Source organism: Macrobrachium nipponense, chromosome 26, assembly GCF_015104395.2.
Source record: "Macrobrachium nipponense isolate FS-2020 chromosome 26, ASM1510439v2, whole genome shotgun sequence".
Lineage (NCBI taxonomy): Eukaryota > Metazoa > Arthropoda > Malacostraca > Decapoda > Palaemonidae > Macrobrachium > Macrobrachium nipponense.
The window spans coordinates 22,549,361-22,575,721 of NC_087215.1; the positions used below are offsets into that span (position 1 = coordinate 22,549,361).

At 38.2% G+C, this 26,361-nt stretch overlaps 1 protein-coding gene across 3 annotated transcripts in view; it reads left to right on the forward strand.

Moving 5' to 3' along the window:
* LOC135200064 (uncharacterized) overlaps window positions 1-26,361 on the forward strand; it is a 423,322-nt gene that overhangs the window by 32,077 nt on the left and 364,884 nt on the right. For 2 of the 3 annotated variants that reach the window (XM_064228324.1, XM_064228326.1), the window contains exon 1: window positions 7,930-8,300. The exons of the other annotated variant lie outside the window; for it this stretch is intronic. The gene's annotated coding sequence lies outside the window, so the exon portion shown is untranslated. Of the gene's footprint in view, window positions 1-7,929; window positions 8,301-26,361 lie in introns of those variants that run through there. 3 annotated transcript variants of the gene reach the window in all.

The window sequence follows — 26,361 nt, forward strand, 5'->3', positions numbered from 1 at the left end:
CTTATCAACAGCCAATCAGGAGCGTCGTAAGGGACTAGCCTAGACATCAAATGCACGGTTCGGGATCACATTATTTGTAATTTATTGCAGGGATAGATTCAATGGAAATTACCCTTAATCTTGCATGAATTTCTGGTTTATCATAAATTCCACGTAAGGTACATTTCCAGTATCTGTATTGAGATTTTTAGGCTAAAAAAGTGTGTTATTTAGTAAGGCTGACCTGCCAAAATTTCATGATCGCGAATATATCATTGTATAATTAAATTGTATTGGCATCTAATGTCTTCTGCGTTACAAGCCAACCTTCAGTATTTTGATCATTTTGTAAGTGATGGCTTCAGCAGTAGATTCAAATATCGGAGAATGGTCTGGAAGACCAATCTCCCATTTCGTGCCATTTATTTCTTGCAATGTCGTGCGGTATTAGTTAAGCATTTTCGTATCAGATACTTCGTCTATCATAAAATCCACGCAAGAAGGCGAATGGAAAACTGGAGACTTGGAACAACTACTTCCGTAGTATATTCTACATTTTCAAGTTCACACTAAAGAACTTGAACAATGGAACTTCGTCTAAGTGTCATTATCTTTAATTTTGTCCTTCTGTTTGAGTTTTTCTGACCTTTTCATTTTGCTGTTTTTTTCTATATTTAATAGATTTCTCTTATTTCCTTCATCTCACGAATTTTGACTTATATCTGTATCTCGTATCTTTGTATCTTTGTCTCGTTTATTTGTTATCAATCCGATTCGTTAACCGCTTGGTCTCGGCAGATATCCACGAAGATTACACTGCTATTACGACAGCTACTGCTGATATCGATCAAAATGATAGTACTACCAGTATCATTGTTGTTACTACTGCTACTACTACTACTGCTGCTGACTTCTACCACATCTATTACTACTACCACTTCTATTACTACCACCCACTTCTACTACTACCACTACAAACTACTCCATTATTCCTAACTCTACGACTACCACTACCACTACTTACTACTACTAGAAATTACTACTACTAATACTACTACTACCACCACTTCTATATACCACTACTAATAATTATACTACTATACTACTACACTACATACTACTACTACTTAGAATTTACTACTACTATTATACTACTCTACTCACTAACACTACCACTACTACTACTACTAGAATTACTACCACTAATACTATATACTTACCACCACTTCTGCTATTACCATATTACCACTACTACTATTATTAATACTCTACTACTACACTACCACTTACTATAGCTATACTACTACACTACCACTACCACCACTACTACTACGACCACACCACCAGTACTACTACTACTACTTTTATTATTATTACTACTACTACTACCACCACCACCACCACCACCACCACCCATGCTACTAATAAACCACTACTACTACTTCCACCACCACCACGACCACGGCTACTACTACTATACTACTACTACTACTATCATCACCATCATAACACTTGACGAAGGCAATGTTTTCTCCAAGAGAACTTCAGGTGACTCGACGTCTCCCTGGCGAGAGATTTTTTTTTTCTTTTTCGTTTCGCCGATGGCACGCCAGGTATGCGCGTTCAACATTACCTGGGCATTTTTGCCTAATTAGCCGGTAACTAATAAATGTCACAAAATAATGAATAATGTAGAGGGCAGTTAAGCCGTAAATAGTCCCCAGCGGACTTTCTGAACGTCCATCAATTTCAGCCTCGCAGACTTGATGATTTTTCCAGCGTGGTTCGCCGCCATGTTGGTCTCTATTAAGATTTTGGAGGGGGGGGGGGGTGGGGGGGGGGCGTGGCAGTGCCGAGTTGGACAGGGATGGAGTGGAGGAGGTTTTGGAGTAGTGAAGCTTCTCTCAGTCTGTTCCTTACTAATTATTATTATTATTATTATTATTATTATTATTATTATTATTATTATTATTATTATTATTATTATTATTAAATGCATAAATTCATTTTTTGAGCAAATAATTTTGATGCCTTGAGGTCCTTTTAAGCAGCGATGTACCTAAAGACTCTCTCTCTCTCTCTCTCTCTCTCTCTCTCTCTCTCTCTCTCTCAATATATGCTCTTTCGAAAACAGAATTATGTGCATATATGAGCTAAGATCTTGTTACCTTCATCTTGTGATGTGTCTTGTTACCCAACCACATTTCATTTTACCATTTGTTGTTGAACTTAAAAAAAAAATTCAATATTTCCTTCTTATGCATTTTATTGTCAGTAAAGATTTCAGTGAAGACTAAGTTTCAATTAGAACACTTTTGAATATCACAGTACGAGCCTTGAGTGTTGACAAACACTTCAACGATTTCCAAAGGTAAATTATTAGGTTTTACTGTATTGAGTTTACTACAAGTATGGAAAGATGCCTTTGCATAACTTGATCTATGAGCAGTTTAGAGGAAAAGTGGCGAATGTATTTGATGCCGATCATAACAAACTAACCTGACCTAACCTAATCTTAAAACGCCCATGGAATCCACACAGTACCTACCCTACTAACTACTTTCGGAATCAACCATGCTAGCCTCAGTAGAAACAGGTGACAGAGCGTTTAACTTTACCCTGGTCACAATTTTAGTTTTCTGTAAAAGAAAACTGCTGAGTTGGTTTTGTCTGTCCGTCCGCACTTTACTGTCCGCTCGTTTTCTATCCGCCCTCAGATCTTAATAACTACTGAGGCTGCAAATTGGTTGTTGATCATCCATTCTCCACTCATCAAACATACCAAATTGCAGCCCTCTAGCCTCAGTAGTTTTGATTTTATCCCAGGTTAAAGTAAACCATAATCGTGCGTCTGGCAACGATATAGGAAAGGCCGTGTTTAAAGTTTCATGGGACGCGGTTCATACAGCATTATATCGAGACCACCGAAAGATGGGTCTATTTTTGGTGATTATACGATGTACAGAAAACTCAATTTTTTTTACTTGTTTTTAGTAGATTCTAAGGCGTCTCCAATGTATGAATAAGTCTTTGTCATGTTGTGTATCAGTGAGTTTGAGGTATTTCATGACAATTTTATTTTTTAAAATTTTTTAATCTATTTATTTATTTATTTATTTTTTGCTTGAAAAAACAGTTGATTGGCTTCATACTAGTATAAACGGTTTTCTTTTATTCTGACAATTTTCCAGATGAAATCGCTGTATTACGTCCACGCTGTCATGATCTCTGATTATGATTCTATTACCAGTTCAGTATTCTACTTACCTTTGCATACTTTTGCGGTTTATTTGTTGCTTTTGTTGTAGGCAAGTATTGTTCCACAGTTAATTACAGTGTCTTTTTTTTTACATGATAGACATATTTAATATTTTTTCAATTGAAATATATATGAACACGTGCTTAATAATATCACAAAGTCCACGTAAGAAGGCGAGTTAAAACCGGGACATTGAACAAGTAATTTCGCAGATTACTCGACATTTTCAAGTTCACATTGAATACAACAGAGGTTAACAAAGCTTTATATGAAAAAAACAGAAGGGGGGTGGCGGGGTTACAGTTTGTTAGTCTGGGCAGCGTTTTCTTTAAGCTTAAAGAACACTTCTGTTTTTGTATATAAAGCCTTGTCAACCTCTGTTTGTATTCAGTGTGAACTTGAAAATGTAGAATAAACTACGACAGTACTTGTTCAAGTCCTGTTTTCACTCACCTTCTGACGTGGGAGATAATATATTAGATATATAATTATGATATAGTATATATTATATATATATATATATTTATATATATAGTAATATACTATATATACATACATAGTTTGAGGGGTTTTTGTACTAAGCTGACTCCACCCAGGCACTGCCTGGGAAAACTGAATGACGATAGATAAACTCTCTCTCTCTCTTTCCCCTGTTAAGATAGTTGCTTCAGTTATATTGCCCAACATTTTTGACATTTTATATCACATCCGCTTCTCACTCCTTCCTATCAGGGCTGAATTAGGACTTAGGAGCATCGGGAGTGTGACTATTCATCTGAGCGACTTCAAAAACTATGGATTAGACACTAATACCTGTGGTTTTCGGTTATTTTTCACATGTCACCCCATCCCACCCCAACCCCCCTTTGTGCTAGTGATGGCTTACCTCCCTTCCCTCACACTATTCTATTCTAGATAGTAAATCATATGTATAGTGAAGTGAGGTATGATACAACCCTGGGGAGTTTTAGTTAGTTAACTAAGCCTAGGGGCAGAACCAGCCTCGTTTCGGTAAAGCCCTTCCTACCCCGACCACACCCCACCCATTTGATGCCCACGGCATTCATTTTCCAGATAGTAAGTCATAGGTATACCAAGTTTGGTTGAAATTGGTCATGCATTTCAGTGTTACGAGTATGCTGGAACACACACAAACACACTCACGCACAAGTCCACTTTTATATATTTATACATAAATACGTATATATAATTCTCTACAGTTAAAGGCCAATAACTATTACTATGGACACACACACACACACACACACACACACACACACACACACACACACACATATATAATATATATATATATATATATATATATATATATATATATATATATATATATATATAAATCTTCTGTAGTAACTGTAGAGTTGACACGCACTGTTAATTATAAATGCGTAAAAATGTGTTAGTAACCCCCATTAGTTAATGCTTCTTTCAGTGCGCAAAAAGAACTTTATATAAATTTTTTATAACTAAGGTTTAGCCTTTGCAAAATCCCTTTTTGAAGCCTGTCGGTGGTAAATATTTTATCTTATTTCATCCCCTCGGTAATTTTGCTATCGCAAAATTGTAACATTTATCTAAGACAGATTTTGCCTCAATTTTATATGTAATATATCTTGATGTAGAACATTGTTCATGTCTTTGACAACAAGCTGTCTCATCTTGTATTTAGCTTCGCTTCATTTATACCCTCTCTCTCTCTCTCTCTCTCTCTCTCTCTCTCTCTCTCTCTCATTAAACTACAACTATCGTTTCATATCCGGTTCGCTCTTCATCACCTGGGAGATTAGAACTCACGACAGACACAATAATGTCTCCTCGGATGGACTAATAAGTCTTTGAGACATCCTGATCCTTGTAACTCCTTCTGTCATTGAGCTGTCAAGAGACTATTGACGGTCAAGTGATAAAAATACTCGTCATTGAAGTCGGAGGTTGTCATTGTTGTAATATATAATTCCCCTTCGGTATTATATCCAAGGTAGAGCGAATCGGGTATTAAACGACATTTGTATGGTAAAGTTTTGAGATATGTATAGTATGAGATATATATATATATATATATGTATATATATATATATATATATATATATATATATATATATATACACATACCCATATCTATAAAAGGAGCCTCATAAAAGCGCCAAAATATAGAGAGAAAAATACTATATTTCAGAGACTGCTGTCTCCCTCCTTCAGGTAGATAAATGAGAAAAAGTTACAGAAAAGGGTCTTTGAAAATATAGTATTTTTTCTCCTGTATTTTGGCGTTTTTTTGTTTTTATGGGCTCCTTTTATTAGATGGAATTCTGTTGTAACAGAACATTTTTACCATCGTATTGTATAGTATATATATATAGATATATATATATCATATATATATATATATATAATCTCTAAGTCATCTTTGCGGTTATTATGCAATCTTCTGATTAGCAAAAGTCTTTGGGATGTGGTTGATAGTCCCAATGTTTCCTCATTTTTCCTGGTGACCACCGCGATCAGCGTATACTGCCAGAGTACCTAATTTAGTGCTTTGATCAAAAGGGGGTACAATGAATTTTATTTAAGGAAAAGGACCAGCGTCGCACTCTCTGTCTGTCTGTCTGTCTCTGTATATATATATATATATATATATATATATATATATATATATATATATATATATACATATATATATTATATATATTATATATAGTATATATATATATATATATAATATATATATATATATATATATATATATAGATAGAAATTAATTCATGTTTGTCTGTGGATGTGGATGTGTAGCTACGCGCTTTTGATACCTTTCGACCAATATCAATATTTTTCTGCAAAGTGAGCAATCGTGACCACTTTAATTTAAACACGAATGTAGGACCTCTTGTGCCAAAAGAAAAATGTGAATATCGAAAGGTTTCGAAGCATCATCCATCCATGAATTAATTTCAGCATCAAGAATTGTCAAGGGAGACACCGGCACTACTTGTGCTTCCATGAACACGATCTGCTCCGAGGCTGAATGTAATGTTGGACATATAAGCATGGTGTTGTTGAATTGTCTGGAGGTACTTTCATTTCTTTTGTTTAGAATGATTTAAGATTGTTTTGTTACACCCATAAACGCCAGTATTAAGAGCGTGGATGTTGTTCGTCTGGTAAATATAAAACTGTCCGTAATATATAGTGTGTTGACATTTATTAACTTGGGTATTGTCCACACTTTGTCGAGTTACTACTGAACATGAAACGTCTCTAGATGAAAGAAAACCTTCCTTGAATGAAACTCCTGAAAAAAATGAATTGACTTTCTGATTAATTGAAGACTAAAACAAGAAGTTACGACTTTCCGAAATTTAAAGGGCAAATTAAAGGGAGACTTCAGAATTAAAATGTGACTTCAGAAGTAAAACGAGACTTAAGAATTAAAGGGAGACTTCAGAATTAAAATAAGACTTCAAAATTAAAACGAGACTTCAAAATTAAAAGGAGACTTCAGAATCAAAATGAGACTTCAGAATTAAATTAGTTGTTCATTTGGATTGTTTTGTATCATGATTTTTCTTTTTGCTCTGAATGTGCTCGAATTTGAAGCATTTCCTTCTACGAGTAAGCTAATCACGAATTGGTGGCATTTAGTTTTTATTGAACTTTTATCCTTGTTCTTCATTTGTGTTTACTCTCTGATTCGTTGACCTTTCATGCTGTGACGTAAGGTGAATTTTATACTATTCATTATTCAGTGGCTTTATTTATTTATTTATTTATTTTTGCTGCGGGTCACAAACGCCGTTGCAGGATGTTTTATTTTGTACGTAGCCAGTCTGCAACGCAGGTCCCTGAATTTGTTCTTATTCTTATTTTAGAAACCCTTTTTTCTTTCAGTTTATTAAAGTCTTATTGCTGTATAATTATTTACCAGTTTTTTCCCCACAGTGGGTAGCCAGTGACATTCGCATCCAGTTCCTTGATTCATTTTGCGGAGTGAAAGTGTTCTCCTCTGCAAGTAGCAGGGACCAGATGCACTTGCACTTTTAGGTGTTTCCAGTTTTGTGGATAAAAGTTGACATCTGAGGAATTTCGTTTACATTCAATGGAGCAGAACTCGGTTCCAAAATAAAAGGGTCGTTAGTCTTCCAGGTCCCGCTGGAAGAATTTTGTCCGAAAAAAAAAAAATAAAAAGAAAAATAGAGAAATGTGGAATGTTAAGATTGGGGCAAGATGAAGGTGGTCTGTGGAATTAGAGCAGACAGACGGATATACACAGACACATACACACATACACAGACAGACAGCCAGAGTTGGAGCTATGCACACGGTGCAAGGTGCATGCAACGATTACACTGCGTCGGATTCTTAGGGTCCAGCCTCTGCTGCCGAGCTCTGGACTGGCTCTGATGGCCACACACATACACACGCACACACACACATGTACACACTCACAATCACCTAAGCCTAAGTAGCTACGGCGGGCGCGGGGACGTGTGTGTGTGTGTGTGTGTGTGTTTGTATGTTTGTATGTGTGTGTGTTAGGTAGTGGGTAAGGGGGAGTGGTTGGTAGCACCTGTGGTTGTGATGGTAGCGGAGTGGAGAGGCTGGGAGGGGAGGTTGAAGAGGAGGAGGAGAGGAGGAGGAGGAGGAGGAGGAGGAGGGCTGGTGGCGTGGCCGTCAGACTTCGTGTAGTGGTGGAAGGAGGAGGATAGTTTGTGGAAGTGGCCCGGTATCTTCTCTCTCTCTCTTTTCTCTTTCTCTTTCTCTGTGACTCTCCGAACCAGACTCTCTTGAGCCTCTACTACGCCCGCAGAGACCTCGAGGCACATCCCGCCCACCGCCCCTGAACAGCAGTGCCCCGACACCATCATATCCTCTCAAGGGGCTGCTGCCCTTCTCCTCCCGCTGCTGCTGCTGCTGCTGCTGCTGCTATAGGATTTGGTGGGCGTCCTTTGGTGTCGACGAAGCGGCCCAGCACAGACGACGACGACGACTTCGAGGAAGACGACGAAGGCGACGTCCTTTTGGCATCCCCGAGGAATAGAAGTGGATGGTGAGTAAGTTGCTCGCTCAGATAGCTACACCTCGTTCTGCTAAGTGTACTACTACTACTACCACTGCCCGTCGCTCGGCCCTGTTGGCAAGTGGCTGCTGCTGCCTCTCCGAGGAGCTTCGGAGGTGACGACGGAGAAGTAGAAGGGGGACGACTGGTGTCCTCAAAGACCTTTCGTGTGATGCCCCATTGATGGTGTTCCTTGCTCCTCCTCCTCCTCCCCCCCCTCCCCCCCCTCCTGCCTTGACCAGTGTTGTTGTCCAGGATTCTGAAATGCTGTCGTAAAAGGAGGCCTTCTAGACCTATAGGCGTTGTCTGATATTCTTTTATAAACCGAAAGCGGGGCCCTTCCTTCATCCAAGTGTTATCTCGGATTCCTTTATACTGTAGGAGGTGGAGGGGGAGGAGGTGGAGGAGGAGGAGGAGGAGGAGTAGGGGGAGAGGGGAAGGGGAGGAGCGAGCCTCCTCATAGCGCCCTCCCCAAACCGCTCCCAGCACCCAGCTCCTGAAGTATTTTGTTAAGGGGCGTAAGGTGTTCCGTGGCAGGAATGTGACATTACCCTCGAGTTCTGTAGCGTTTCGTGTCCCCTGACAGGTCCGTCCCTTCGTTTGTGTACCTCGTTTCGTTTTATACCTCCGAATCTAATACAGTTTTACTCGTACATTCACACACCTGTAGGAATATACAAACGTGTATATAATATGTTTTTGTTGTTACGCGTGCAATAACTGAGTGTGCATCCCTATGTCAGGTATGTGTGTGTGTGTGTTTGTACGTGTGTAATGGCTGTGTTTGGTTCCTTATGTCAGGTATGTGTGTGTGTGTTTGTACGTGTGTTATGGCTGTGTTTGCATCCCTATGTCAGGTATTGTGTGTGTTTGTACGTGCGTAATGGCTGTGTTTGGTTCCCTATGTCAGTTCCAAGATGACAAGGTAGATTTTATGTCGTAGCAACCTTTTCGATTCGGCCACACCTCCAGCACCTCTTAGCTAAGGACCGGAGCCTCACACTTCTTCATTCATCGTCTTCCTCGGGTTTACGCTTTTAAGCTGAAGTATATTTTCGAGTCGCGCGAGATTTCATTGTGAAGTGGATTGATAAGAGACCATAAACTTGTGCAATTGTAGTAACTAACATTGATCATGGCCACCATGAATTCACAAGATGCGATCCTCAAACGGATTTACCTCTCTCTCTCTCTCTCTCTCTCTCTTGTAAAATGTGTTTGTGAAGTGGCTGAAATTGATCATTGTCATATGAAGTCACAAAATCTTGAAATTGGAAAGTTACAGTTCTTGATGACTGTTTTCCTCTTCATATATCACAGGAATTCACAAAAAGATACATTTCAAGACCAACTCTCTCTCTCTCTCTCTCTCTCTCTCTCTCTCTCTCTCTCGTAAGATAAGTTTAAATAGCTGCTAGAATTGATCGCGGTCATAATACGAGCTCACAAAAGTTTTCGCACTTTTTCTCTCTTGTCTCTCACAAGGATTCACAAAAAATGTTCAACATTTCGCCACCAGTCTCTCTCTCTCTCTCTCTCTCTCTCTCTCTCTCTCTCTCTCTCTCTCTCTCCGGGAGCAAGAGCTGTTGCTGCCGCTTGTCCGAGCAACTTTCGATTCTCACTCTCACTGAAGCCACCCGTGTCTGTCTTGCTCGCATATTTTTACCCGGTGTATATATTTTTGTTCGCGCTTCAAGGTTCCTCTCTTTCTTTCTCTCTTTCTCTCGCGCTCGGGTCTCCGTTTACTTGTTATTATTATCCGTGCGTCAGTAATTCCCATTTTTTACTTTGACTGCGTACGTGTATCGAGCGCGTTCTTAACATATTCTCGTTTGTGCTTCTGGATGTTGATTCTGATCTGTGCCTTTTTGAATAAGTTTATTAATAATCCTTCTGTGGTTGTTTTCACCTTCGGCGAGGTGGGGTTAATCGTGGTTGTCAATGTTGTGTTTTTTGATGTTGAAATTGATCTGATTGTAGTTGTTAACTGAGTCATATTTCGTAAAATTATATAAGGGAAAAATGAATCGGGAAATATGTCCAATTGCATTGATTGTTGAACAAAAGTGTTGCTGTTATGATGTACCTCATTAAAAACTAGGTTAACTGATACGTCATTTATTTCCTTATATAATGCTGTAGTTTATCTCATTATTATTATTCCTAGTTGTTGTTGTTGTTGTTGTAATAGCAGGAACGGTATACCTTACTCTTGATATTTATTTATTATGCAACAGCAATAACAAAACGAATAGGCAACACGTAATACCACGATTGTCGCGACAACCCAGTTTATATAACAAGCTTAACTGATTGCTTATATCTGTAGCTTATAATGTAGGTCAGGGTGAACTTTGTTTACATTTTAGCTTGAGTTTTAGATAACTTTGATATTAACCTTGATAATTGGCATTTGAATTATCTCTTTGCATTGGCTGTTGTATGTTGTCTTTCTAGATAACTTCGATCTTGACCCTGATAATTTACCTTTGAATTATACCTAAACATTGACTGTTGTATGTTATCTTTAACTTGATAATTTGCATTTGAATTATGCCTTGTTATTGACTGTTATGTTATCTTTCTAGGTGACTTTGATACTGACATTGATAATTTGCCTTTGAAAAATACCGTAGTATTGACTTGTATGTTATCTTTCTAGATAACGTTGATATCAGCCTTGATAATTGGCATTTTGAATTATGCCTTGATATTGACTGTTGTTTGTTATCTTTCCAGATAACCTCGATGTTGATCTTGATAATTTGCATTGAATTATACCTTGTTATTGAATGTTGTATGTAATTTTTTTTAGATAACATTTATACTGACCTTGAAAATTTACATTGAATTATGTCTTAGCATTGAGTGATATATATTATCTTTGTATATAATGATGATATTGAACTTGATACTTTCTTTGAGTTCGGCATCGATAATCTATATAATGATGATATTGAACTTGATACTTTCTTTGAGTTCGGCATCGATAATCTAGTAATATGTATTCGTTAACGATGATGCTGACCTCGTTTGTCTTGAATTTGGCGCTTGCATTTAACTGTGTTACTCAAAAATGCTGACTTTGTTATTTTAATTTGAATTGAGGCTTTACATTGAATATAACATGCTATCTTTGAAGACAGGTACGATACTTCCCTTGATTTTCCCCCTTAAATTTGGTTGTAATAAAATAAACTGAATTATGTTATCTGGCCTTGATATCTTAGTCTTTCAATTTAGCTTTTTTTGAGTTATACATAGTTTGTCTTTCCAGTTTAGCTTTGACAGTGACCTTGAACCTGTGTTTTACTTTATAGAATAGGTATAGAATATTGATCCTGATATTTGATCTTGCATCATATCTTTGACATTATCCCCTGAGCTGCATCTTAGATGACACTGATATTTATTTTGCATTTGCTAATTTAGCATTTAGACTGACATTCATTTTGAATATTTTGTGCTTAAATTTAGCTTATACACATCATGCGACCTTTGACTTGAAATAGAATGTGTACAAGGGGTTTCCAAATCCCCCGTCTCAAGTATGACCTTGAAGTGAGATAGAGAGAACTTGGTATTTTAATTTCCTTAGGTACTGAATTTTGTTTGATATATTTTTCTTAAATTCTTCCAGATGGTGACTGTCAAAACCTTTTAGAAGCTCTCGTATATTTGTTTTTAACATTGCAATGACCTTGAACTTTGACATTGAACCTTTTAAAGTCTAAAATGTCAGGGATCTTGAAATCATTTACGTTCTCAGTTTGATGGATGAAACATTTGACATTGATTGTGCAGACTGTGAAACATTTGACATTGATTGTGCAGACTGAAACTTTTGATATTGATTGTGCAGACTGAAACATTTTTAATTTACTGTGTAAGCTGAAAAAAATTGACATTGATTGTGCAGACCGAAACATTTGACATTGATTGTGCAAACTGAGACATTTGACATTGATTGTGCAGACTGAAACATTTGTCATTGATTGTGCAGACCGAAACATTTGACATCGATTGTGTAAACTGAGACAGACGTTTGATTGTTGACAGACTGACACTGACGATTTTTAATTTATTGTGCAAGCTGAAAGAAATTGACATTGATTGTGCAGACCAAAACATTTGACTTTGATTGTGCAGACTGTGAAACATTTGACAGTGATTGTGCAGACTGTGAAACATTTGACATTGATTGTGCAGACTGTGAAACATTTGACATTGATTGTGCAGACTGTGAAACATTTGACATTGATTGTGCAGACTGTGAAACATTTGACATTGATTGTGCAGACTGTGAAACATTTGACATGATTGTGCAGACTGTGAAACTTTGAGTTGATTGTGCAGACTGTGAAACATTGACATTGTTGTGCAGACTGTGAAACATTTGACATTGTTGTGGCAACTGTGAAACATTTTACATGATGTGCAGACTGTGAACATTGACATTGATTGTGTAGACTGTGAATTCTTTGACAGTGATTGGGTGCAGACTGTGAACATTTGACATTGATTGTGCAGACTGTGAAACTTTGACATTGATGTGCAAGACTGTGAAACATTTGACATTGATGTGCAGACTGTGAAACATTTGACATGAACAGTGATTGTGCAGACTGTGAGACATTTGACATTGATTGTGCAGACCTGTGAAACCTTTGACATTGATTGTGCCAGACCTTGAAACATTTGACATTGTTGTGCAGACTGTGAAAATTGAACCATTGATTGTGCAGACTGTGAAACATTTGACAGTGATTGTGCAGACTGTGAACATTGACATTGATTGGTGCGACTTTGAAACCAGTTGACAGTGACAGTGATTGTGCAGACTGTGAGACATTTGACATTGATTGTGCGACTGTGAAACATTTGACATTGATTGTAACAGACTATGCGAAACATTGGACGTGATTGTGCCAGACTGTGAAACATTTGACAGTGATTGTTTAGACTGTGAAACAGTTGACCGTGCTGTGCAGACTGTGAACTTGACATTTATTGTGTAGACTGTGAAACATTTGACGTGACATTGATTGTGCAGACTGTGGAAACATTTGACAGTGATTGTGCAGACTGTGAAACATTGACAGTGATGTACAGACTGTGAAACTTTGACATGAGTTGTTGCAGACTGTGAATCATTTGCCGTGATATGTTGCAGACTGTGAACATTTGACAGTGACTGGTGGCAGACTGTGATCATTTGACAGTGACTGTGCAGCACTGTTAAACATTTAAGTGTTGTGCAGACTGTGGCTTTGACGGTGACTGTGTGTCAGACTGTGAAACCTTTGACAGTGAAGTGATGTGCAGACTGTGAAACATTTGACATTTATTGTGCGACTGTGAAACATTTGACAGTGGAAATTGTGCAGACTGTTGAAACAGTTTTGACAGTGATTGTTCAGACTGTAAACATTTGAAAACATAGTTTGCATTGATTGTTGGCATAAACTTTGTTAAACTTTGACATTGATTGTTTCGACTGTTGAAACATTTGACATTGATTGTGCAGACTGTGAAACATTTGACGTTTGAATTGTGCATTGACTGTTGAAACATTTTTGACAGTGATTGTGCGACTGTGACAACATTTGAAACATTTATTGTGTTTAGACGGAAACATTTGACTTGATTGTGCGACCTGTGGAAACATTTGACATTGAATTGTGCAGACTGTTTGAAACATTTGACAGTTGATTGTGCAGACTGTGGAAACATTTGAATTGAATTGTGCAGAACTGTTTGAAACTTTGGCGTGATGTGTGCAGACTGTGAAACATTTGCAGTGATTGTGCAGAAACTGTGAAACTTTGACATTGATTGTGCAGAACTGTGAAACATTTGACAGTGATTGTGGCATACGTGAAACATTTTGACAGTGAGTGTGCAGAAACTGGTGAAACTTTGACAGTTGATTGTGCAAGACTGTGAAACATTTGAAATTGGGGTTGGATGTGCAGACTGGTGAAACGTTGACGTGACCTTGATTGTTGCAGACTATGAAACATTTGACAGTGATTGTGCAGACTGTGAAACATTTTGACAGTGATTGTGCAGACTTGTGAACATTGACAGTGATTGTGCAGAAACTGTGAACTTTTGACAAGTGATTGTGCAGACTGTGAAACATTTGACATTTATTGTGTTAAGACTGTGAACATTTGACATTATGTGCAGACTGTTAAACATTTGGGACCATTGATTGTTGCATTGCTGTAAAACATTTTGGACATTGAGTGTGCGACTGAAACATTTGGACAGTGATTGGTGCAGACTGTGAAACATTTGACAGTGGATTGGTGTCAGACTGTTTGAACATTTGACATGATTGTGCAGGACAGGACTGTGAAACATTGGACAGTGATTTTGCAGACTGAACATTTGTAGTTTGAATGTTGCAGACTGTTGAAACATTTGAACCAGTGATCGTGCAGGCTGTAAACAGTTGAACAATTGATTGTTGCAGGACTTGTAAACAATTTGACAGTGATTGTGCGACTGTGAAAACATGTTGGACATTGCTTGTGCAGAGCCTGTGAAACATTTGAATTGCGTGTGCAGACTGTAAACATTGACAGTGATGTGTAGACTGTGAAACATTGACAGTGATTGTGCAGACTGTGAAAACATTTGGACAGTATGGGTAGATTGAAACATTGTGGACCAGTGAAATGATTGTGCAGATCTGTGAAAACATTTTGACAGTGATTGGCAGACTGTTGAAACATTTGACTAGTGATTGGACAGGACTGTGAAACATTTGACAGTGTATGTGCAGACTGTGAATCCATTTTGACAGTGATTGTGCAGACTGTGAAAACATTTGACAGTGATGTGCAGACTGTGAATCATTTGACAGTGAACTGTGCAGACTGTGAAACATCTGACAGGATGTGCAGACGTGGAACATTTGAAAGTGACTGTGCAGACTGTGAAACATTTGACAGTGAAGTGACTTGTTGCAGGCTGTGAAACATTTGAACTTTATAGTGCAGATGTGAAACATTTGACAGTGATTGTGACAGGACTGTGAAAAATTGACAGTGATGTGCAGACGGTGAAACATTTGACAGTGACATTGATTGTGGAGACTGTGAAACATTGACATTTGATTGTGCAGGACTGGAACACTTGACAGTGATTGTGCAGGGACTGTGAAAACATTTGACAGTGATTGGCAGGGGACTGTGAAACATTTGACAGTGATTGTGCAGATGTGAAACACATTTGATATTACTGTGTAGACTGTGAAACATTTGACAGTGATTGTGCAAGAGACTGTGAAAACATTGACAGTGATGTGAGACTGTGATGGAAACTTTGACAGTGATTGTTGGCAGACTGTGAAACATTTTGAAATTGAAAATTGTGCAGACTGTTTGGAAAACATTTGTCAGTGGATTGTGCAGACTGTGAAACATTTGACAGTGGGATTGTGTCAGACTGTGAAACCATTTGACATTGATTGTGCAGGACTTGTGGAAACATTTGACCCAGGAAAATTGTGCAGACTGTGAACATTGACAAGTGATTGTGCAGGACTGTTGAAACATTTGACAAAGTGTGTGCAGACTGTGTTGAAACATTGAAATTGGATTGTTTTTGCAGACCTGTGAAAAATTTGTACAAAGTGCCATTGATTGTTTGCAGTACTATGAAACATTTGGACAGTGATTGTGCAGGACGTGGAAACATTTTGACAGTTGATTGTGCAAGACTGTGAAACATTTCGAAAACAGTTTGATTGTGCAGATTTGTGGAAACATTGACAGTAGTGATTGGCAGAAAAAACTGTTTGAAAACATTTGAAATTTATTGTGTAGACTGTGAAAACATTGGACAGTGAAATTGTGCAGACTGTTGAAAACATTGACATTGATTGTGGCCGCTGTAAAAAATTTGAATTGATTGTGCAGACTGGAAAACATTGACAGTTTGATGGTGCAGGGGACTGTGAAACATTGACAGAGGATTGTGCAGACTGTGAAACATTTGACAGTGATTGTGCAGACAGAATTGTGAAACATTTGGACAGTGATTTTGCAGAAACCTTGAAACATTTGATAGTGATTGTGCCAGACTGTGAAACATTCGACAGTGAAATTGTGCAGACTTTGTAAAACATGTTGGACATTGATTGCGAGAATTGTGAAACATTTTGACAGGATTGTGCACAGACTGGAAACATTTGACATTGATGGGCAGTACTGTGAAACATTTGGACATTGATTGTGCAGACTGTTAAAAAACAGTTTTGGACAGTGATCTTGTGCAGGACTGAAAATCATTTGACAGTGAAATGTGCAGGCTGTTTGAAACATTGACAGTGACATTGATGTTTGCAGACTTTGAAACATTTGGACCGTGATTGTGCAGATTGGGAAAAACATTTGACAGTGATTGTGCAGACTGTGAAACTTTTGATAGTTGATTGTGCAGACTGAAACATGTGAAAGGGAAATTTGCAGACTTTTGGAACATTTGAAGTGATTGTGCAGACTGTGAAACCTTTGACATTGATGGTAGACTGTGAAACATTTGACAGTGAAACATTGATTGTGCAGACTGGACAATTCGACATTTGATTGTGCAGGACTGTGTAAAACATTGGACAGTGAATTGTGCGGACTGTGAAAAATATTTGATAGTTGGATTGTGCAGGACTGAAACATTTGACAGTATTGTGCAGGACTGTGAAACCATTGGACAGTGAAATTGTGCAGGACTGTGAAACATTTGACAGTTAGATATGCAGACTGTGAAACATTTGACAGTGACAAAAATACTGATTGTGCGAATGGGAAACATTTGACAGATTGTTGGCAGGGACTGTGAAAACATTTGGACAAAGTTGATTGTGCCCACAGACTGTAAAACATTTACAGTGTGATGGAGACTGAAACATTTGACAGAGTGTGCCGACGTGAACATTTTGACAGTATTGTTTGCAGATGTAAACACTTTGATTGATTGTGCAGGCTGAAACATTTGACAGTTGATTTTGCAGACGTTGAAACATTTGACCAGGTGAAAACAGTTTGAGGTGCAGACTGTTGAAAATTTGACAGTTGATTGTGCAGAACTGTGAAACATCGAACATTTGATTTGTACAGATGTGAAACATTGACATTGATTGTGCAGGACTGTGAAACATTTGACAGTTTACATGATGTGCAGGGACTGTGAAACATTGACAATTAGTTGATGTGCAGACCTGTGAACATTTGACGTGATTGTGCAGACTTGTGAACACATTTGACAGTGATTGTGCAGACTGTGAAAACATTTGACATTGATTGTGCAGACTGTGAAACATGACATTGATTGTGCAGGACTGTTTGCAAACATGCTTTGAGAAAAGTGAAGTGCAGTCAGGTGAAACATTTGACAGTGATTGTGCAGACTGTGAAACATTTTTTGAGTGATTGTGCAGGAATGTGAAAACTTTTGACATGATTGTGCAGACTGTGAAAACAATTTGGAAAACAGTGATTGTGCAGACTGAAAACATTGACAGTGATTGTGCAGACTGTGAAACATTTGACATTGATTGTGCAGACTTGTGAAAACATTTGGACAGTGATTGTGCAGACTGAAACATTTGACAGTGACTGGCAGACTGTGAAACATTTAACAGTGATTGTTTGACAGACTGTGAAACATTTGACAGTGATTGTGCAGACTGTGAAACATTTGACATTGATTGTGCAGACTGTGAAACATTTGACATTGATTGTGCAGACTGTGAAACATTTGACAGTGATTGTGCAGACTGTGAAACATTTGACATTGATTGTGCAGACTGTGAAACATTTGACATTGATTGTGCAGACTGTGAAACATTTGACAGTGATTGTGCAGACTGTGAAACATTTGACAGTGATTGTGCAGACTGTGAAACATTTGACATTGATTGTGCAGACTGTGAAACATTTGACATTGATTGTGCAGACTGTGAAACATTTGACATTGATTGTGCAGACTGTGAAACATTTGACAGTGATTGTGCAGATTGTGAAACATTTGACAGTGATTGTGCAGACTGTGAAATATTTGACATTGATTGTGCAGATTGAAACATTTGACAGTGACATTGATTGTGCAGACTGTGAAACATTTGACATTGATTGTGCAGACTGTGAAACATTTGACAGTGACATTGACTGTGCGGACTGTGAAACATTTGACATTGATTGTGCAGACTGTGAAACATTTGACAGTGACATTGACTGTGCAGACTGTGAAACATTTGACATTGATTGTGCAGACTGTGAAACATTTGACAGTGATTGTGCAGACTGTGAAACATTTGACATCGATTGTACAGATTGTGAAACATTTGACAGTGACATAGATTGTGCAGACTGTGAAACATTTGACAGTGATTGTGCAGACTGTGAAACATTTGACAGTGATTGTGCAGACTGTGAAACATTTGACAGTGATTGTGCAGACTGTGAAACATTTGACATTGATTGTGCAGACTGTGAAACATTTGACAGTGATTGTGCAGACTGTGAAACATTTGACAGTGATTGTGCAGACTGTGAAACATTTAACATTGATTGTGCAGACTGTAAAACATTTGACAGTGATTGTGCAGACTGTGAAACATTTGACATTGATTGTGCAGGCTGTGAAACATTTGACAGTGATTGTGCAGACTGTGAAACATTTGACAGTGATTGTTCAGACTGAAACATTTGACATTGATTGTGCAGACTGTGAAACATTTGATGTGACATGGATTGTACAGACTGTGAAACATTTGACATGTTGATTGTGCAGAACTGCTGAAACATTTTGACAGTGATTGTTGCCAGGACTGCTGAAAACATATTTGACACTTGATTGTGTTAGGACTGTGGGAAACATTTGACCAGTGATTGTGCAGACTGTGAAACATTTGACAGTAGATAGTGGCAGACTGTTGAAACATTTGACACGTGATTGTTGCCGGACTGTGAACATTTGACAGTGATTGTGCAGATCTTTGGAAACATTTGACAGTGATTCTAGAGGACTGTGAAAACATTTGACATTGATTGTCCAGGGACTTGTGAAACATCTTTGACAGTGGCATAGATTGTGCCAGATGTTGGAAACATTTGACAAGTGGGATTGTGCACGACTGTGAAATATTTGACAGTGATTGTTTTGCCAGACTGTTGAAACATTTGACAGTGCATTGTGCAGACTGTGAAACATTTGACATTGATTGCTGCAGGACTGTTGAAACATTTGACATTGATTGTGCAGGAAGCTGTGAAACATTTTGACCAGTGATTGTGCAGACTGTGAAACATTTGACAATTTGATTTGTGCAGAACTGTTGAAACATTTGACAGCTGGACATTGATTGTGCAGACTGTGAAACATTTGACAGTTGATTGTTGCAGACTGTTGAAACAAAATCTTTGACATTGCTTAGTGCAGACAAGTGAAATCATTTGACAGTGACAATTGGATTTGTGCAAACTAGTGAAACATATTTGACAGTGACCATTGATTGTGCAGGACTGTGAAAACATTTGACAGTGATTGTGCAGACTGTGAAACATTTGACATTGATTTGTTGCAGACAGTGAACAGTTTGACACGTGACATTGATTGTGCAAGAACTGTGAAACATTTGACATTGATTGTTTGCAGGACTGTGAAACATTTTGACAGTTGATTGTGCAGACTTGTGAAAACATTTGAACAGTGGACATTGATTGTGCAGAAACTTTGGAAAACACATTTCCACCCCAAAAAGAAAAAAACATAAAAAACAAACAGAAACCATTGACATTGAATTGTGCAGACTGTGAAAACATTTGATAGTGATTGTGCAGACTGTGAAACGTTTAACAGTGATTGTGCAGACTGTGAAATATTTGACATTGATTGTGCAGACTGTGAAACATTTGACAGTGATTGTGCAGACTGTGAAACATTTGACAGTGATTGTGCAGACTGTGAAACATTTGACAGTGATTTTGCAGGCTGTGAAACATTTGACATTGATTGTGCACACTGGGAAACATTTGACAATGATTGTCCAGACTGTGAAATATTTGACAGTGACATTATTGTGCAGACTGTGAAACATTTGACATTGATTGTGCAGACTGTGAAACATTTGACAGTGACATTATTGTGCAGACTGTGAAACATTTGACATTGATTGTGCAGACTGTGAAACATTTGACAGTGATTGTGCAGACTGTGAAATATTTGACAGTGATTGTACAGACCGAAACTTTGACATTGATTTTGCAGACTGTGAACATTTGACATTGATTGTACAGACTGTGAAACGTTTGACATTGATTGTGCAGACCGAAACATTTGACATTGATTGTGCAGACTGTGAAACATTTGACATTGATTGTACAGACTGTGAAACATTTGTAATTGATTGTGCAGACCGAAACATTTGACATTTATTGTGCAGACTGTGAAACATTTGACATTGATTGTACAGACTGTGAAACATTTGACATTGATTGTGCAGACCGAAACATTTGACATTGATTGTGCAGACTGTGAAACATTTGACATTGATTGTGCAGACTGTGAAACATTTGACATTGATTGTGCAGACTGTGAAACATTTGACATTGATTGTGCAGACTGTGAAACATTTGACAGTGACATTGATTGTGCATACTGTGAAACATTTGACAGTGCTTGTGCGACGTGAAACATTTGACAGTGGGAGATTGTGCAGATGTGGCAACTTTGACGTGATTGTTGCATACCGTGAAACTTTTGAACAGTGATTGTGCAACTGTGAACTTTGACATTGATTTGTGCAGACTTGTTGGGATTACATTTGACAGTGATTGTCAGACTGTGGAAATCATTTGACTTGATTGTGCAGACTACGATTTGACAGTTGATTTGTGGCAAACTGACTCCATTTGAATTCATTTGATTGTTGCATTGGACTGCAGAAACATTTGAAACATTAGTTACATTGGTGATTGTTTGCATCTGACTGGTGTGAAACATTTGACATTGATTGTCAGTTGTGAACGTTTGACCAGTGACTGTGCAAACACTTTGAACAGTTGACATTGATTGTTCAGAAACTGATGGAAACATTTGACAGTTGATTGTTTGTTGCAGACCTGTGATAAACATTTGACGTGCATTGATTGTGCAGAACTGTTAAACACTTTGACAGTTTGATTGTGCAGAGTGGAACTGTGAAAACATTTGACCATTGACTGTGCCAGACTTCGTAGAAACATTTTGACAGGTGACTTGGTTATTACTGACCGAAACATTTGACAATTTGATTGTGCAAGGACTGTGGAAACATTTGGACAGTGATTGTGCAAGACATGTGAAACAATTATGGACAGGTTTGATGTGCAGCACTGATTACAAAATATTTTGACAATTGATTGGTTGCAGACTGTGAGAAACACTTTACAATTGATTGTTGCAAGGCTGAGAAACTATTTGACAATTGATTGTTGCGGGGAACTGTGAAACATTTGAGCATTGATTGTGGCAGAACTGAGAAACATTTGGACAAGTGAGTTGGTGCAGGACTGATGTGAAACAAAAATTTTTACGATTTGACTAGTGTTGTGCCGAGACTGTGAAACATTTGACAGTTGATTGTGCAGGACTGAAACATTTACAGTTGACGTTGGTTTGCCAGGACTGTGAAAACCATTTGACCAGTGATTGCTGGTTCAGGACTGTGAAACATTAGAACATTGATTGTTGCAGACTGAACTGTGAAAACATTTGGACATTGATTGTGCAGGGTTTACTGTGAAACATTTGAACAGTGAGTTATGTCCAGTACTGTGAAATAAAATTTCGGATTGTTTGGTAACTGGTGAAACTTTGACAGTTGATTTTGCAGACTGTGGAACATTTGGACATTGATTGTGCCAGGCCCTGTGAAAACATTTGACATTTGGCATTGTGCAGACTGTGAAATAAACATTTGACAGTGATTGTGGGGAATGTGTCAGAACTGTGGTAAACATTTGACAATTGATTGTGCAGACTGTGAAGAACCATTTAGACAGTTGATTGTGAGGACTGAAACATTTGACAGTTGATTGTGCAGACTGTTTGGAAACATTTTGTTTCACATTGATTTGTGCAGACTGAAAACATTTGACAGTGGATTGTGCAGACTTGGTTGAAACATTTGACAGTTGATTGTGGCAGACTGTGAAACATTTGACCAGTGAATTGTTTTGCAGGACTGTGTAAAACATTTAGGAACATTGATTTGGCAGACCTGTGAAACATTTGGACCAGTGATTGTGCAGGACTGTGTATAACCTATTTGACAGTTGATGTTGGTGCAGGACTGTAACCGACTTTGACAGTGATTGTTTGCAGACTGTGAAAAACATTTGACATTGATGTGCAGTACGTGGTTGAACAAAGCATTTGAACAGTTGATTGTGCAACACGATGCGTGGAACATTTGACATTGATATTTGTTGCCAGACTGAGACATTTGACATTGATTGTGCAGACTGTGAAACATTTGACATTGATTGGCAGACTGTAAACATTTGACATTGATCGTGCAGACTGTAAAAAACATTTGACATTGATTGTGCGCAGACCGTTTGAAACATTTGACAGTGATTGTTGCAGACTGTGAAATATTTGACAGTGATTGTGCAGACTGTGAAACATTTGATATGATTGTGCAGACCGTGAAACATTTGACATGATTGTGCAGACTGTGAAATATTTGACATTGATTGTGCAGACTGTGAAACATTTGATATTGATGTGCAGACCAATGAAAACTTTGACATTGATCGACTGTGAAACTTTGACATTGATTGTGCAGCTGTGAAACATTTGACATGATTGTGCAGACTGTGAAACATGACATTGATTGTGCAGGCTGTGAACATTTGACATGATTGTGCAGACTGTGAAACATTGACACTGATTGATTGTGCGACCTGTGAAACATTTGACATTGATTGTTGCAGACTGTGAAACATTGACAGTGATTGTGCCAGACGTGAAACATTACAGTGATTGTGCGACTGAACATTGACATTGATTGTGCGACGTGAAACATTGACATTGATTGTGCAGAAACATTTGTGACATTTGACATTGTGATTGTGCAGCTGTGAAACATTTGACATTGATTCGTGCAGACGTGAAACAAACTTTGACATTGATTGTGCAGACTGTGAAACATTTGACATGATTGTGCAGACGTGAAACATTGACAGTGATTGTGCAAGACCGTGAAACACTTGACATTGATTGTGCGATGTTTGTTGACACTGTGAAACATTGACATGATTGTGCAGACTGTGACTGACATGATTGTAGATGTGCAGCAGACGTAAACTTGACATAGACATGATTGTGCAGACTGTGAAACATTGACATGATTGTGCAGACTGTGACTTGTGAAACACTGACAGTTGATTGTGCAGACTGTGAACACATTGACAGTGATTGGTGCAGACTGTGAAACATTTGACATGATTGTGCAGACTGTGAAACACTTGACAGTGATTGTGCAGACTGTGAAACACTTGACATTGATTGTGCACAGACTGTGAAGACACTTGACAGTGATTGTGCAGACTGTGAACACAAACCCCTTGACAGTGATTGTGCAGACTGTGAAACACTTGACATTGATTGTGCAGACTCCGGTGAAACACTTTGACGAGTGATCGTGCAGACTTGTGCGAAACACTTGACAGTGATTGTGCAGACTGTGAACATTTGACATTGATTGTGCAGACAGACTCGTGAAAACACGTTGACACAGTGATTGTGCAGCACTGAAAACATCCAGTTTTGGAAAGGGAAATTTAAGTTTTGGAAATATCAGAAACTTCAGCATTTGAAATCAATCCAGTTTTTCAGTTTTTGGAAAAATTGCAGTTCAACTGACAAGATGTAAATAAAAAATGAAAATAAAAACAAGTCCTCCGTACCAGTCCTGTGAGAACTGAGAATCAGCTGAGTGGTTCTAATAAAGCTGTTTTGATAATAGTTTCATTCTACCGGAATTAAATAGTTTTCAATTAAGTATTTTCCTGTAAAAAGCAAAATTTGTGACTGTTTGCTGTATTGAATGATCCACATTTCCTTGTTTTTAAGTACTATTGCAGTTTTTCGCCATAATGATAATAGCAATCTTAGTAAATATGATGGTTATAACTAGTAGGGAAGTGCGGTTATCTTATGAGGAATACTGATAATAATTATCCCATTGAATTGTTTTTACATTAATATTCACGGATGGCGTTTACTTTAATGAAAGTTGTGATTGCTTATAATGGGAAATAATTATTTAAAAAGAGCAAAAATTCTTAAAGCACCATGCGAATTCTTTCTCGTATCACTGTATAATGCTCACAATATCCATTTAAAAAAAGTTAAACTAAATAGTCAATATTGTCTTGTGCATTTGGATTAAAGGATACATTCTCTCTCTCTCTCTCTCTCTCTCTCTCTCTCTCTCTCTCCCCCCCCCCCCGGCTCTCTCTCTCTCTCCCACTCGTCTCTCTCTCTCCCGCTCTAGGAGCCTCTTCTCTTCTCCTCTAAGGAGGTTCCAAACGGTCCAACTCTTGTCTTGTAATTATGCTTATTCATTTACCTATAAATTCACGTGGATACTCACTGTCTATTTTTCCTTTCCTTCGCCAAACGTAGTATCGGTTTTATCTTGAAGGCTGTCAAATTAGGTGACTATCACCTTTTATTATGCTTTTAATTCTGGGCGATAAATACTGCTTAATGCTTTTATTAGCCAGTTATTTCAGTCCTTGTTTAGTTGATAATTTTTGAACCGTCCTGCAGTTTATCTGTCGTTTTGGGAAATGTACGAAGGTATTTTGCCGTTTTTAGTTCCTTCTTTTCGAAATGATTTATGAAGGTTTTATTTTGTCCAATTTAATGGTTCCTTCTCTCTTCTTCCCAACTTCATCTCTGTTTCATTCACTTGCAGACGTGAGGAAATTCATGTGGGATATAAAGTAATGGTTAAAATGGAGTTTAACTTAATATTTTTTCTTTATCATGGATAACATGATTAAGTACGCATTACTAAAGTTTTTTTTTGCAGCATTCCTTCGGCCCCTAACTGCACTCACTATTTATCCTTTTACTTTACATCCACTCCCGTTGCCTGTATTCAGTCTTACTGTCCAACCTCTCTGACATTTACTTCTTAGTGCAACTGTGGGGAAAAAGTGCAACTGTGGTGGGTTTTCCCTGTTCCTCTTTTAGGTTCGTACCAAGGTTCTTGCCAATCGTTTCCTCTACTTTCCGGATCATTTTATCTTGCTGTTCAACCACTCCAACTCACCATTTTCAGTATCCTAAGTGCTGAATGGGCGATGGTCCTCAGTGCTTGGCTTGGCAGCCTAAATTTCGCAAATCAAATCAAGTTTCTTAGCGAAAAAGTGGTGACGTAATAAAGTTAAGTATATCTTAGTTTAACCAGACCACTGAGCTGATTAACAGCTCTCCTAGGGCTGGCCCGAAGGATTAGATATTTTTACGTGGCTAGGAACCAATTGGTTACCTAGCAACGGGACCTACAGCTTATTGTGGGATCCGAACCACATTATATAGAGAAACGAATTTCTATCACCAGAAGTAAATTCCTCTGATTCCGCGTTGGCAGAGCCGAGAATCGAACTTCGGACCACCGGATTGGCAGCCGAACGCGAAAACCATTCGTCCAACGAGGAACTGGTGACGTAATAATATGACTTCACTTCTACCTTAATTCCTTTGATACCTCATGCGGTGCACTGTAGGCATTACTTAAGGTTCTTTGCAGTGTGCCTTCCTTCGGCCCCTAGCTGCAACCCGTTTCGTTCCTTTTACTGTACCTCCTTTCATATTCTCTTTCTTCCTTCTTGCTTTCCACCCTCTCCTAATGCTTGATTCATAGCGCAACTGCTTTGAGGTTTTCCTCCTGTTACACCTTTCAAACCTTTTACTCTCAATTTACATTTCAGCGCTGAATGACCTCATAGGTCCCACTGCTTGGCCTTTGGCCTGAATTCTA